A 14,419-nucleotide genomic window follows, 5' to 3' on the forward strand; every position below is an offset into this window, starting at 1 on the left:
GGGGAGAATTGAGAAAGGGAAGGAAGGATGGGGTGAGGGGACAAGGGGTGTGGTACACCTTTGGGGGGCAGGACACAATTATAAGAGGTTCCTTATCTAACAAAAGTAATCATTGTAACCTGGTTCTGTGTACCCTCAATGAATGCCCAACAATAAAAAAAAAAAAAAAATCCAGAGGTGCTGTGCAGTCCCTAGGCTATCCTTTGTTTCACCAGACCCCGGTTGGGGTGCCTTCCTTCCCCATGGCGGGACACCTGGCTTCAGATTTTGCCTTCTCGCCCCCACCTGGTGGTGGAGGCGATGGCCCAGGAGGGCCAGAGCCAGGCTAGGTTGGTCCTTGGACCTGGCTAAGCTTTCAAGGCCCTCCTGGAGGGCCAGGAATCTGCCCCGAGTAGGTCCAGGGTCTGAGGTATGGGGGATTCCCCCATGCCCCCAGCCATATGAGTTCTGTGGGGCGGGGTGGCATACTGTGGACCTCAGGTTGGAGTGGCAGCCCGGAGACCTCTAAGCCAAGAGCGAGGCAGGAGCTTGCGTGGTGAGTACTCCGAGGGGGCCTCTCCTGAACCCCACACTAGATGGAGGAGAAGCTGGAGCAAAGCCCTGAGGAGTCCCAGGACATCAAAACTCTGCAGAAAGAACTTGAGCAGTTTGCTAAGCTCCTGAAGCAGAAGAGGATATCCCAGGGTGATGTGGGGCTGACTCAGGGTGTTCTCTTTGGGAAGATGTTCAGCCAAACAACCATCTGCCGTTTTGAGGCCCTGCAGCTCAGTTTCAAGAACATGTGTAAGCTGCGGCCCCTGCTGCAGAAGTGTGTGGAGGAAGCTGACAACAATGAAAATCTTCAGGAGATATGCAAAGCAGAGACCCTTGTGCAGGCTAGAAAGAGAAAGAGAACAAGTATCGAGAACGGAGTGAGAGGCAACCTGGAGAACTTGTTCCTGCAGTGCCCTAAACCCACGCTGCAGCAGATCAGCCACATCACGCAGCAGCTTGGGCTTGAGAAGGATGTAGTCCGAGTGTGGTTGTGTAACCGCCGCCAAAAGAGCAAGCGATGAAGCAGTGGCTATTCACAATGGGAAGGAATTTGAGGCTGCTGGGTCTCCTTTCTCAGGGAGACCAGTGTCCTTTCCTCTGGCTGCAGGGCCCCATTTTGGTACCCCAGGCTATGGGAGCCCTCACTTCACCACGCTGTACTCCTCAGTCCCTTTCTCTGAGGCGGAAGCCTTTCCTTCTGTCTCTGTCACCGCTCAGGGCTCTCCTACGCATTCAAACTAAAGTGTCCACCCTTCTAGGAATGGGGAGGGACAGGAATACAGGAGAGGCTAGAGAAGGAGAACCTAGAGTTTGCACAAGGGCTTTTTGGATTAAATTCTTTAATCACTAAGAAAGGAATTGGGAACACAAAGGGTGGGGGCAGGGAGTTTTGGGGGAGCTGGATGGAAGGAAGGTGAAGTTCAATTATGCTCTTAATTTTAATCCCCACATCACTCATCACTTTGTTCTTAAATAAAGAAGCCTGGGACACAGTAGATAGATTTTAAAAAATCCAAAAAAATTGAAATCATATCAAGTATTTACTTTGACCATGGGAATGAAACTAGAAATCAATAATAAGAGGAATATTGAAAACTACAAAATATATGGAAACTAAACAACCTGCTCCTGAATGACCAGTGAGTTAAAGAAAAGATTAGGAAGGAAAATAAAAACATTCTCAAAACAAATGAAAATGAAAACACAGCATATCAGAACCTGTTGGATACAGCAAAGTAGTAATATGAGAAAAGTTAAAGGAATAAGTGCCTACATTGAAAAATAAATAGAAAATCTTCAAATAAGCAATCTAGCAATTCATCTCAAAGAATCAGAAAAATAAGAGGAAAACAAACCCCAAATTAGTACAAGAAAGAAAAATAATCAAGATCAGTGCAGAAAAAAATGAAATTGAAAACCTCCTAATACAAAATATCAACAAAATTAAAAGTTTCTTTTTTTTTAAAGTAAATTTATTTTAGGTTAATGTGAGGGTACATATAACAGGTAAAAATATTCGATTTTGTTAGCGTCCCTCTTGTGTTTATGTCCCATACAAAAAAGGAGTACCCAACATCCCCATCCCATGACCATTCAGTGAGAGTACCCAAATCCCCTCCCTTTTCCCCTCCATCATTACCCCTCCCCTCAACTCAAATTTAAATGGATTTTTCTCCTACGTAGGCATGCATCAAATCATCTGCCGGCTTCATATTAGTATTGAGTACATTGGGTAGTTGCTTTTCCATTCTTGTGATACTTTGCTAAGAAGAATGTGTTTCAACTCTGTCCAGGATATTACAAAAGGTGTGAAATCACCATCCTTTTTGTTACTGACTAGTAAGTATTCCATGGTGTGCATGTACCACAATTTGTTAATCCATTCCTGAGTTGATGGGCATTTAAGTTGTTTCCTCATCTTGGCTATTGAAAATTGAGCTGCAATAAACAATGTAGTGCAAATGTCCTTATGGTAAAAAAAAAAAAAAAATGTTTTTCATTCTGGGTAGATGCCTAGTAGTGAGATTGGGGGGTCAAATGGGAGGTCTAATTTTAGATCTTTGACGATTATCCATACCTCTTTCCAAAGAGGATGTATAAGTTTACAGTCCCACCAACAGTGTAAAAGTGTTCCCCTCTCTCCACATCCATGCCAACATCTGTAGCTTAGGGACTTCATGATGTAGTCTAATCTTACTAAGGTCTGGTGATATCTCAGGGAGGTTTTTTTTAAAAATCTTTCCCCTTCAAATAGGATTCAAGCACATTCAGATAGCCAGCTCAATCGGCATATTTTTTTTTCTTTTTTTTTTTTTATTGAATGGTAACTATGTGCATTAATGCACTTCTGGGGTACAGTGTGGGGTTTTCACACACAATCCGAAACACTTCCATCAAACTGGTTAACATAGCTTTCATGTCATTTTCTTAGTTATTATTTTAAAATGTTCACATTCTACTCTTAGAAAGATTCACTTGTACCCTTGTAAGATAAACCTCAGAAGTGATCCCTCCAATCCCCCTCCCTCCACCCATTTCCCCCCCTCAGGGAGGTTTTGATTTGCATTTCTCTAATGATTAGGGATGATGAGCATTTTTTCATATGTTTGTTACCCATTCATCTGTCTTCCTTAGCTAAGGTTCTATTCATGACTCTTGCCCAGTAATATATGGGGTTGTTGGGTCTTTTTGTGTTGATTGAGTTCTCTGTAGATCCTAGTTATCATTCAACTGTTTGTCTGATTTGTAATATACAAATATCTTTTCCCATTCTTAAAATCGTCTATTTGCTTTAGTTGTTGTTTCCTTAACTATAACAGAAGCTTTTCAGTTTAATTAAGTTCCATTTATTTATTTTTGTTGTTGTTGTAATTGCCACAGAAGTCTTCTCATAAAATCTTATAAAATCCAGGGATCCAGACATCTTCAAGTGTTTTTCCCACACATTCTTTGAGGATTTTTATTGTTTCATGCCCTAGATTTAAATTTTTTATCCATTTTGAATCAATTTTTTAAGTAGTGAATGTTGTGGGTCTAATTTTGATTTTTTACATGTGGTTATCCAGTTCTCCCGGCACCATTTGTTGAACAGGAATTCTTTCCCCCAGTGTTTGTTCTTGTTTGGTTTATCAAAGATCAGGTAGCTATAAGATGTTAGTTTCATTTCATGGTTTTCTATTCAGTTCCAAATATCTATATCTCTGTTTTTGTGCCAATACCATGCTGTTTTGATCACTAATGACTTGTAATGTAGCTCAGAAAGGATGAGGCCCCTGACTTGGTTTTTATTGCTGAGAATTGCATTGGCTATACAAGGCTTTTTCTGGTTCCAATCAAAACAAAGAATTATTTTCTCCAAATATTCAAAGGACAATGTTGATATTTTAATGGAGATTGCACTGAATCTTTTGATTGCTTTGGGAAGTATAGACATTTTAACAACGTTGATTCTTCCCAGCCATGAGTATGGTATGATCTTCCATTTGTTAATATCTTTTTCTGTTTCTTTTCTTGGAGTTTTATAACTCTCATTTTAGAGGTCCTTAACCTCTTTTGTTAGGTATATTCCTAGGTATTTAATTTTTTTGAAGTTACTGTGAAGGGAATTGTGTCCTTGATTAGCTACTCAATTGGCTGTTGTTGGCACAAACAAAGGCTGTTGATTTGTAGACATTGATTTTATATCCTGAGACATTACAATATTTTTTGATCACTTCCAGAAGTCTTGTGGTTGAGTCTTTGGGGTTCTCTAAGTATAAGGTCATATTATCAGCAAAGAGCAAGAGTTTGACCTCCTCTGTCCCCATTAGGATGTCCTTTATTTCCTTCTCTTGCTTGCTTGCATTGGCTAGAACTTCCAGCCCTATGTTGAACAGTAGTGGTGATAGAGGACATCCTTGTCTGGTTTCAGCTCTAAGTGGAAAAACTTTCAGTTTTACTCCATTGAGCATTATATTAACTATGGGTTTGTCATAGATGGCTTCAATCATTTTAAGAAATGTGCCACCTATGCCTATATTCTTAAATGTTCTTGTTAGAAAAAGGATGCTGGATTTTGTCAAATGCTTTGTTTGCATCTATTGAGAGGATTACATGGTCTTTGTTTTCGCTTCCAGCCTTCCATCCCTGGGATGAAACCTACTTGATCACGATGAATGATTTTTTCAATGTATAGGTAAAATCTATTGGCTTGGATTTTATTGAGAACTTTGGCATCTATATTCATTAGTGAAATTGGTCTGAAATTGTTCTTTTTAGTTGGGTCTTTTCCTGGTTTTGGTATTAGGATGATGTTTGCTTGGTTGAACATGTTGGGAAATATTCTTTCTTTCTCAATTTTTGGAATAATTTCTGAAGTATAGCTATAAGCTCTTCTTTGAAGGTTTGATAGAATTCTGGTTTAAAGTCATTTGGACCAGGAAGTTTTTTTTGTTGGGATTTTTTATTATTATTATTATTGCTTCTTGGATCTCAGGCCTTAAAATTGGTCTGTTCAGGAGATCTATTTCTTCTTGGTTAAGTCTAGAGAGAGGGTGTGATTCCAGGTATTGATCCATTTCTTCTACATTGTCAAATTTATGGGCATAGTTTCTTTTTTTGTTTTTTTAAGCTCACAAAGTTACCTTTTTTAAAAAAATTAAACTATAGCTGTGTACATTAATGCATTGATGGGATACACTGTGCTGATTTTATATACAATTTGAAATACTTACAACAAACTGGTTAACGTAGCCTTCACCGCACATTCTTAATTATTGTTTTAAGACTTTATACTCTACACTTAGTAGATTTGACATGTACCCTTATAAAATGTACCATAGCTGTGGTCCGACCAATTACCCTCCCTGCCCCCATCCTTCTCCCTCTCTTCCCTCTACCTCTTCTTTTCCCTTCATCTTGGTCTGTAGTTAGGTTACAGATTTCATATGGAAGTGTGGGTTATTATAAATTGGCTTCATAATAGAGCTGAGTACATTGGATACTTTTTCTTCCATTCTTGAGATATTTTATTAAGAAGAATATGTTCCAGCTCCATCCATGTAAAATAAAAGAGGTAAAGTCTCCATCGTTTTTAAGGCTGCATAATTTTCCATGGTGTACATATACCACAATTTATTAATCCATTCATGGGTCAATGGACACAGAGATGAACCCAGCTACTTATTGTCATTTGATCTTTGATAAGCCTATCAAAAACATTCAGTGGGGAAAAGACTCCCTATTTAACAAATGGTGCTGGGTGAACTGGTTGGTGACCTATAGAAGTCTTAAAATGGACCTACACCAACAAAAATAGATTCTCACTGGATAAAAGATTTAAACTTAAGACATGAAACTATAAAAATACTAGAAGAGAGTGCAGGGAAAATCCTTGAAGAAATCCCCCTGGGAGAATATTTTATGAGGAGGACCCCTCTGGACAATTGAAGCAACACCAAAAATACATTACTGGGACCTGATCAAACTAAAAAGCTTCTGCACAGCTAAGAACACAGTACATAAATCAAGCAGACAGTCCTCAGAATGGGAGAAGATATTTTCAGGTTATGTCTCTGACAAAGGTTTGATAACCAGAAACCGCAAGGAACTCAAACATACAGTGTTTCCATATTAGGAAAGGGCATAGAGTTTCTTGTAGTATTCTGAGATGATCTCTTACACCCCTGAATTGTTAGCCACAAACATTATTATAATAACATTTATTTTTGACATGTTTGGCACTTTGAAGATATGAAAAAATAATTTGTTGTTTAGATAAGAGGAGACTTTATTCACAAGCACTATCAAGAAGGGGTGAGGTACCATCTCAATAAGAAGGAGAAGGTACCATCTCAATAAGAAGTTTTTGTAGTACAGAAAACATTCCCATCATAAGGTCTGCAAGCATTTCAAGGGTTAAGAAAAAAAAGTTTTCTTTTATGAAGAAAAATAAACAAGGTTAGAGAGAACCAGATGTGAAGGAGTGGGACTACAGGGATGGTGTGATCTCTCAGTGAATGAGAGAACTGCCTATCTTGCAGGTGGCAGCATATTCAAATGGGGTCTTAAGGAGGGCCTGTGAGTTGAGTGAGGCTGAGGGTGGGTCAGAGGTCAGCCTGGGGGAAGCATAGAGTTTGTTTAGTCAGCATTTCATTTTGATTGATCCATGGGGAAGACAAAACAATTTAGCTAACCGTTTATGAGGCAAATGATCTGTAGCTGGCCTTGTTATTGGTGTTTATGGCCCATGATAAAGCATCAGTGAGTCTGACATAAGTCACAGGAAGAACTACAGTTAGTTGCAGTAAGCTGTTTCAGGAACACAAAGTGATGAAGGCATATCTTAACCCTCTCTGTTTTCCAGCATCATAGCATTCTGGAAAAATTCAAAATTGTCAGAGGATACAAAAGGAAAAGTGGCAGTATCTCCCTTCAAAAATGTGGAGACTAAATGAAGAGCAAAAAAAAAAAAAAATTGCACACATTAAAAAAAACATAGTAACAATTAAGGAGAAAGAGAAAAGGAAGACAATCAACATTAATGGATAAGTGTTATCTCATTTAATTCTCTAACACCTTCATGATGCAGGCACTATAGCCTTTTCCAGTGAGCAGATAAAGAAAAAGAGGCTTAGGGGTGTTAAGTAAATAATCCAAGGACTCACAGACAGGAAGTAACAAAGCCAACTTTGAATTTCGATCATGTTAATAGCCCTGGTCACTGCTGTTACATGAAAATTCCAAAATTTCACACAAAATGCATCTTGTAGGCAGGTAGAAAATACTTAGAACCTGCAGAATTTTCTGTCTGATTTACAAAGAACTAATAAGAAACCTGTGGACTTCCAACCTACTGTGAGGCAGAGTGGCAATCCCTATTGAGATAGACCCCAATAACCATTAAAATATGTACATAAGCAAACTTTAATATTTTGTCTATAATTTTTACTCTGAAGCTTATTAACTCTTTTTAACATTATTGTAAAACAATGTATTTGTTCAAGGGCATAAATGTTGTAGTCAGGGTTCCATAATGAATGTCTGAAGCAGGAAGCTGGAGGGAATTCATAGAATCTTGAGCATCTCTCTTCCAAGTCTCTCCATCATTCTGTCTGCTAAAGCTGAAATGCCTGTCCCAGGGGCAAAACTTTTCACCTTAGGAAGGTCAAGACTTAAAAATATTCCTACCTGGTACCTCCAAGGGGTACATGACTGATAAGAGACTAATGTTGAGCAAAGAATTGCCTAGTGGAAATGAAGAAAAGAGCCTGCAACCTGGGAAAAGTGACCTTCACCTTAAAAAGGCAGTGATTGTATATCCAGTTTTCCCAACATCGTTTGTAAAAAAAAGAAAGAAACAGTAAAGGGGAATAGGAAGAGGCTGGGAAGGGAGGGTAAAGAATGCAAAAAGGTTTCAAAACAAAGCCAACAAAATCTTGCTTTTAACAATGATCAAAATATTATAAGATAATATATCAAATGTATATTTTGGCATTCCTTTCCCTCAGTACTTACAAAATCTCACTATTTATAGACCAAGATTATCCCCCTGTCAAGTCTGAAGAGCTGGACCCTAGTTATCCACTGCTTTGGACAGCAAAGGTCACTGCAGTATGGGTCATTTGTGAGCCCAGTACAGAGGCTTTGTGGAAGCCCAGTCATCTCTGCTTTTGTTGGCATGTGGTAATGGCCCACAGTCAAAAATGGGCAGCACATCCCCACCAATTGTCCATTAGGTCTATGCCCTGAGACTTTGGGACACTGCCTTCACATTCAACCCGCTCTGGCAATGGGAGGCATCTGGGGCAGAACTGCCCTAATTCCACATGATCCCTGATATTTGCCACAGTATACATTTGTTTCAGTTGAGGCTTTTAGATTTACCACTATATTTGCAGAGGGGAACACTGCATGTATCTCAGTAGCTACTAGAGATTGGTGAGTGACCAAAGTGGGAGGAGGGGCTGTTTCACTGACTGCCTTTGGGTGATAAGAGATGCCATCCTCCATACCAAATACTTGAATGTCATACATTAAGAAGAGGTGGGGAGTCCGAGCAGAGGAGAATTGTGCTAGGGACAGAGGTAAGCCAAGAAAAAAGGTGAAAACTCTCCAGATACCACCTTTTTTCCAAAGCCTCACAGCCTGGAGAGTAAAGTATACTTTAAAAAGCCTTTTCATAGTAGTTTGTGTGAATTTCTCTTTTAATCTCCAAGCCTTGACTAAGTCTCCCTGTGATGCCCTAGTCCTACGTGTGTTGAGTTCTCAGGTATGAGAGAATGCCGCTTTTCCTAGGTCAGAACAGTAGAATGAGTTACTAAGCCACCCTCAAAGCAGAGAAAACAGAGAAATGTAGCTGGAGTTGTGTGGTCTATGCTCCATTTCTTACCTGGAAATTCTTCTTTCAGGCTCATGTTAGTTGTTTTTTAATGTAAGGCAATACTTAGTCCTAGAAATGTGATCCAAATTTGGTTTCTGAAAGTCTCTAAAATGGATGTTCACTATAACTCTCCTTTGCTGAGGAAGAGAAAAGCTGTGGCCCAAAGATAAAGAATTAGAAAATTCGCTCCCTTTTTGCGCTCCTCTGAGGTTATGGGTACCCAATGGCGAAAACTGGATCTTAAGAAAGCTGAGCACACAAAATGAGGTCAGGCTCTCTGTGGGTCCCAGGAGCGCCAGAAGCAGCCCTCAGGGTTGAAGACCAGACAGAACTAGATAATTAGGACAGTAGCCCCAGAATGAAGATTGCAGGGCAGGCAGCAATAACACAGACAAGGATCAGGGATATAAACTGCCATCCTCCTAGGACAGAGATTCTCTACCCTGGATGTACATTAGAATCACCTGAGAAGCTTTAAGAACTCCTAGGGAACTGGTTGCACCTGAGAATAATCTTTTCAGAACCTTTGGGGGTGATCCCCAAGCATTAATATTTTTTAAAGCACTCCAAGTTATTCTGATGTTTAGTAAGGACTGAAATTCCCTACCCTTGTGGGCATTAAACATGTAAAATATGGAGCTTTGAGAGGGTTTCCAACCTCCACAAGTGACACCAAGATGTGATGCTCACTTAATTGCAATCTGTTAGCAAACCATTTACTAAGGCTTGTGTTAGGGAGCCCGAAGGAGGGGAATTCTGTGCTGGCTCTCCTGATGTAACTAGAGACCAGAGCTCTCAAAGCACAGTAGAATCTCTGTGAGGTTAGCTTCCAAGCCCTGCCTTAAGCCAGCTTCCCCAGGACCATTGGCTACTCAGGGCAAAGATTCTCAACTTCACCATCACAACATACTTGGGTTTGTAGTTGTTGTTATCAATCAATACCTAATTCATAAAGTTAAGGTCCTGGCATATTTAAACAATTTAGCTGTTTTTGTTAAATTATAAAAGTTTCAATGTTATCCTGCAATAACAGCATGCTCATCACTTTCACTCAGATAGTTTCATTCATTCAACAAATATCTAACACCTGCTAGATGTGTGTCAAGTGCTGTGTTAGATACCAAAGATAGAGCAGGCCAATAAAGCAGCTGTGATCCCTGCCCTCTCAGATTATCATTTATCATAGAAACAGAAATACTTAAAGTATTAAAATGAGATGAGCATTATGATAAAGACTACCAATAAAACACACAGCGAAGGCTCTTGGCAGAGGTAGAAAAGCCCTTTTTTGCCCTGTGACCTGAGTGGTGAGTAGGTATTGAGTAAAAAGGAAAAAATGGTGCAGCAAGTAATGATGAGGAATTACCCAGGGTGAGGCCACCATCCTCAAAGTTATAAGAGCCACCATCCCTGAAGAACGTTAATGGTCATCACAATAATTAACTATTATAATATTGTAACACATTTTACTTCCCTACAGATTTGAGAGAATTCATCTGAATCTCAGTGATACATGGAGGATCTTTCAGGCTTATGCATCACATTAAAGGAAAGGTCAAGAACCATAGACATACTTTTGGAAATAAGGCAAAAAGTAGTCGTATTTATCTTGTGTCTAGAGGCCAATGGATTGGTGCACTTCTATCCCTTTCTACTCCCATTCAACAAGTCCATCCAGTGTCATCATCACTTCGTTCTTCTGATGACTCCAAAGCCTTCAATATCCATCCTTGGGATAGTGCTTCTCAACTCTAGCAGGAATCTGGATCATCTGAAGGATTAGTTAAAGCAGGTTTCTGTTCCCCTCTCCCAAAGGTTCTGATTCAGTAGGTCTAGTGTGGGGGCTTAAAATGTGCATTTCCAGCAAGCTCCCAGGTAATAATGCAGATTCTTCCAGTCCTCTGGCTACACTTTGAGTATTTCTGTTCTGTAGCACTGGTCCCTGAGAGGAAACTCCAACACACTGGCAGACAGTTGAAATTATGCTCCATTCTTTTCCTCTGACCTTAATATCCAAAGAAGGTTCTAAAGCAGCATGCAGAATTGGAATCTGATGTCCCATACTTTTCTCAACCCTTAGAAAGAAACTTCTAGAAGCAGGATATCTAGGTGGTGGCTGTTGAACTTTGTAAGTGTGACAACTCCATTATTTAACTTTTCTGTCTGATAAATTTATATGGTGCACTAATCAGTGTTCTCAGTCATCATCCAATTGAAGAAATCATAAAGCAAACAATAAGATTTAAAAAAAATAAAAGTCATATCATCACATACAAAATATAAGTTTGTATGTAGAATGGGGGCAAAAAATTTCTTAAAGTATGCATACATTTTTGGGGTGGTGGTGCCTATGGCTCAGTGGGTAGGGAGCTGGTTCCATATACCAAGGGTGGCGAGTTTGAACCCGGCCCTGGCCAAACTGCAACCAAAAAATAGCCAGGCATTGTGGCAGGTGCCTGTAGTCCCAACTACTCAGGAGGCTGAGGCAAGAGAATCGCTTAAGCCCAGGAGTTGGAGGTTGCTGTGAGCTGTGACACTAGAGCACTCTACAGAAGGCGATAAAGTGACTCTGTCTCTAAAAAAAAAAAGTATACATACATTTTTATTTATTTAAAAAATCATTTGGGGAAAAATAGGGTAAGATGACTGACTAGAGACATTGGCTGGCAGATTATCACAGTATGAAAGAAAAGTTTTAGACGAAAATACATATATAGCTCAAGTGTAATTCTGAGGAAAATTACCAAAACCTACCAGAGGCTCCACAGGAAAATGTTACAGAGCAGAACAGGCAGGAACAAGATATCAATAGAGATCAACTTAGAGTCCTGTGGAAAGGGTAGTTGGGGGTTGTATTCATCCTCCCCTCACACATCTGGTAGTCAGCAGGATCCCAAGCTGCCAGAGAGCTTCTTTACCTTCAGAAGCACAAATGTTATTGCCACCAGTGAACTGGGTGCTCCTTGAAACAAAGCACCAGGCACCTGCCCCCTCAGCGGCACTCCCCATCATCACAAACTTGAGCAGGGACAGCATGTCATTTTTGTTTTCAACCCACTATGAGCCTTTGTCTTCCCCAGGGACCCTCAGCCCTTCATTTTTTTGTGTCACTTTTCTCCACATAAACAGGTTCCAAATCCTCCCCAGATTGCTGAGGCCACAAAGGCTAGTGAGTCCCAAGAGAACTGTGTGATCTCAGAGCTTGGACATTCCGGACAGGCTGCCTTCTGGGGAGAGGGACAGAGAGCATCAGAGTGCCCACTGTCCTCCTTTCAGATTCTTTCCTGCCACGTGACACAGGTGCCTCAAGGGGCGATTGATCCAAGGCTTTCAGAGGGACAGCTTCCCCTGTGTTAGCACATCCGCTATACCCAGGCTTCTACAGAGAGCTGGGATCATGCTTTTTCTCTTAAAGACCTGCAGCAAATGAAGGTGTACTCAGACAGCTAGCTCCCTCCCCACCAGCCTTCCCTAGTGCTGCTCACCTGGCTGCTCCAGCAGAGCAGGGCACATCAGTCCTTGAGCACTCCATGGGCAACTTGGGACCAGCCTGCTTCTCCCTGGCCCAGTCAGGTCTTAAACTGGGGAGACCAGGTATAGGCCTACAGGTCAGACACCACACCCCCTGGACTCAGTCACATTGCTCAGGGGCATGGAGGGGATATTTGTAAATCAATCTTGGGAGGCGAGGGAGCCCATGTGGGGAGAACAGAAAGGAAAGTGTGGTGTTGGTCTGACCTGCAGCACACCCACAGAGTACCCCTCCCCCACAGGAAAGCCACATTTTCTGTCCAGGATGGGATCTTAAGCTGGAAAATTGTCAGCTCACACCATTGCTAGTGACTTCAGCTAGTTTGGGCTGCTGCTTGCAGATGGAGACCTTGAAGAAGGGGGAGAGAGAGAAGAGCAAAACCCACTCCCAACACCTAACTGTGAATCCCAGACAGTCCCTCCCCCATAAGCAGACTTTCTGGTTTGGTGGGGGCATTTCCACCCCTCTCTAGTGGTTTTCCCCAGCAGCCTGGGAGCTGACCCTTAACAAGACAGTTATCCTTACTAGCCTTTATGGAACCTCAGTGCTAGCTTACTTGACACGGCCCTGTCCAACCTCACTTGTCCACCCACCTCTGCTGTGATGAAAAATAAAGAGCCCTGGGAGCTCCAGGATACTGCTCACCCACCTAGGGCAACCAAGTGCTTCTCCTGACAGACTAGAGCAGGTCACAGATCTCAAAAAATTACACTGCAGGTGTGGTGGGCACCTGTGCCCCAGCTACTTGGAAGGCTGAGGCAAAAGAATCACTTAAGCCTAAGAGTTGGAGGTTGCTGTGAGCTGTGATGCCACAGCACTCTACTGAGGGTGGCATAGTAAGACTTTGTCTCATCTAAAAAAAGAAAAACACTGCAGGTAGCTCCTTGCTGCAAGTGCCATCTGCTGGCAGGAAGGCTGATTTGTACAGCACACTGCAGCATTTACTAATTCAATTATACAAGGTATGGCTTATTCTTACCCACAAGCACTATCTGTTGTGGCATAGATTAAACTGGGCATCCTAATTCACACTGTTAAGAAAATCACAGGACCTGGAAAAGAGAAAGTATTTCAAGGACCTTTATCTCCCATGTCAACAAAAGATAAGAAATCTGCTCACACATGATACACTATTAATACAGCTTGAAAATAACAAACAATTAAGAAAACCACCACACTATCTATGTCAAAGATATAGATACCTAGACCCCTATCAAAGTGCCCATAAGCAAAGCCAAAGATCCTTACCCAACTTATGCTATAGAAGCACACTTAAGACTGGGTGGGGGAACTCCATATAAACAAAAGAAAATCCCCAAACAAGAAGTGACAGCTGTTCCAGATGACCAGGAATCAACACAAGAACTCTGGAAGTATGAAAAGTCAGACTGAAAGGATACTCCCACAGCAGCACAGCAGCTCTCTAGCAAAGGATCCCAACCAAAATGGCATTTGGAAATGACAAATAATAAATTCCAAATATGAATTGTAAGGAAGTTCAATTCAAAAGATCTCAAAGAAACCAGAAAAAATAATTCAGGAAATGAATGAAAAATGTACTAAAGTAATAGCTATATTTTAAAAGAGACAATTAGAACTTCTGGAAATAAAAATTTTGTTTATGGAAATACAAAACACAGCAAAAACTCTTAAGAATAGATAACAACAAGTAGAAGAAATAATCTCAGAGCTTTAAGTCAACTCATCCAAATTAACCTATTCAGTCAAATATAAAGAATAAAGACTCAAAAGAACAAAGTATATAAGAAATGTGAGATAACATAAAATGGCCAAACATAAGAATCATAAGCATCCCTGTGGATGAAGAACAAAAATCACAAAGCCTGGAAAATCTTTCTGAAGAAACCTTCCCTGTTCTTGCTAGAGATTTATATATCCAGATACAAGAAACTTAATGGAGATTCATTGCATAAAGGGCATCACCAAAGCAAGTCATCAGACTGACCAAAGGCAACATGAAGGAGGAACTCTTG

General features: G+C 40.7%; 1 pseudogene; it reads left to right on the forward strand.

The window, feature by feature from the left end:
- The first annotated feature begins 242 nt into the window (after window positions 1-242).
- Window positions 243-1,275, forward strand: LOC100965815 (annotated as a pseudogene).
- Window positions 1,276-14,419: the final 13,144 nt, after the last annotated feature.

Source organism: Otolemur garnettii, unplaced genomic scaffold (genome assembly GCF_000181295.1).
Source record: "Otolemur garnettii isolate 467f Iridium unplaced genomic scaffold, OtoGar3 scaffold00028, whole genome shotgun sequence".
Taxonomy (NCBI): domain Eukaryota; kingdom Metazoa; phylum Chordata; class Mammalia; order Primates; family Galagidae; genus Otolemur; species Otolemur garnettii.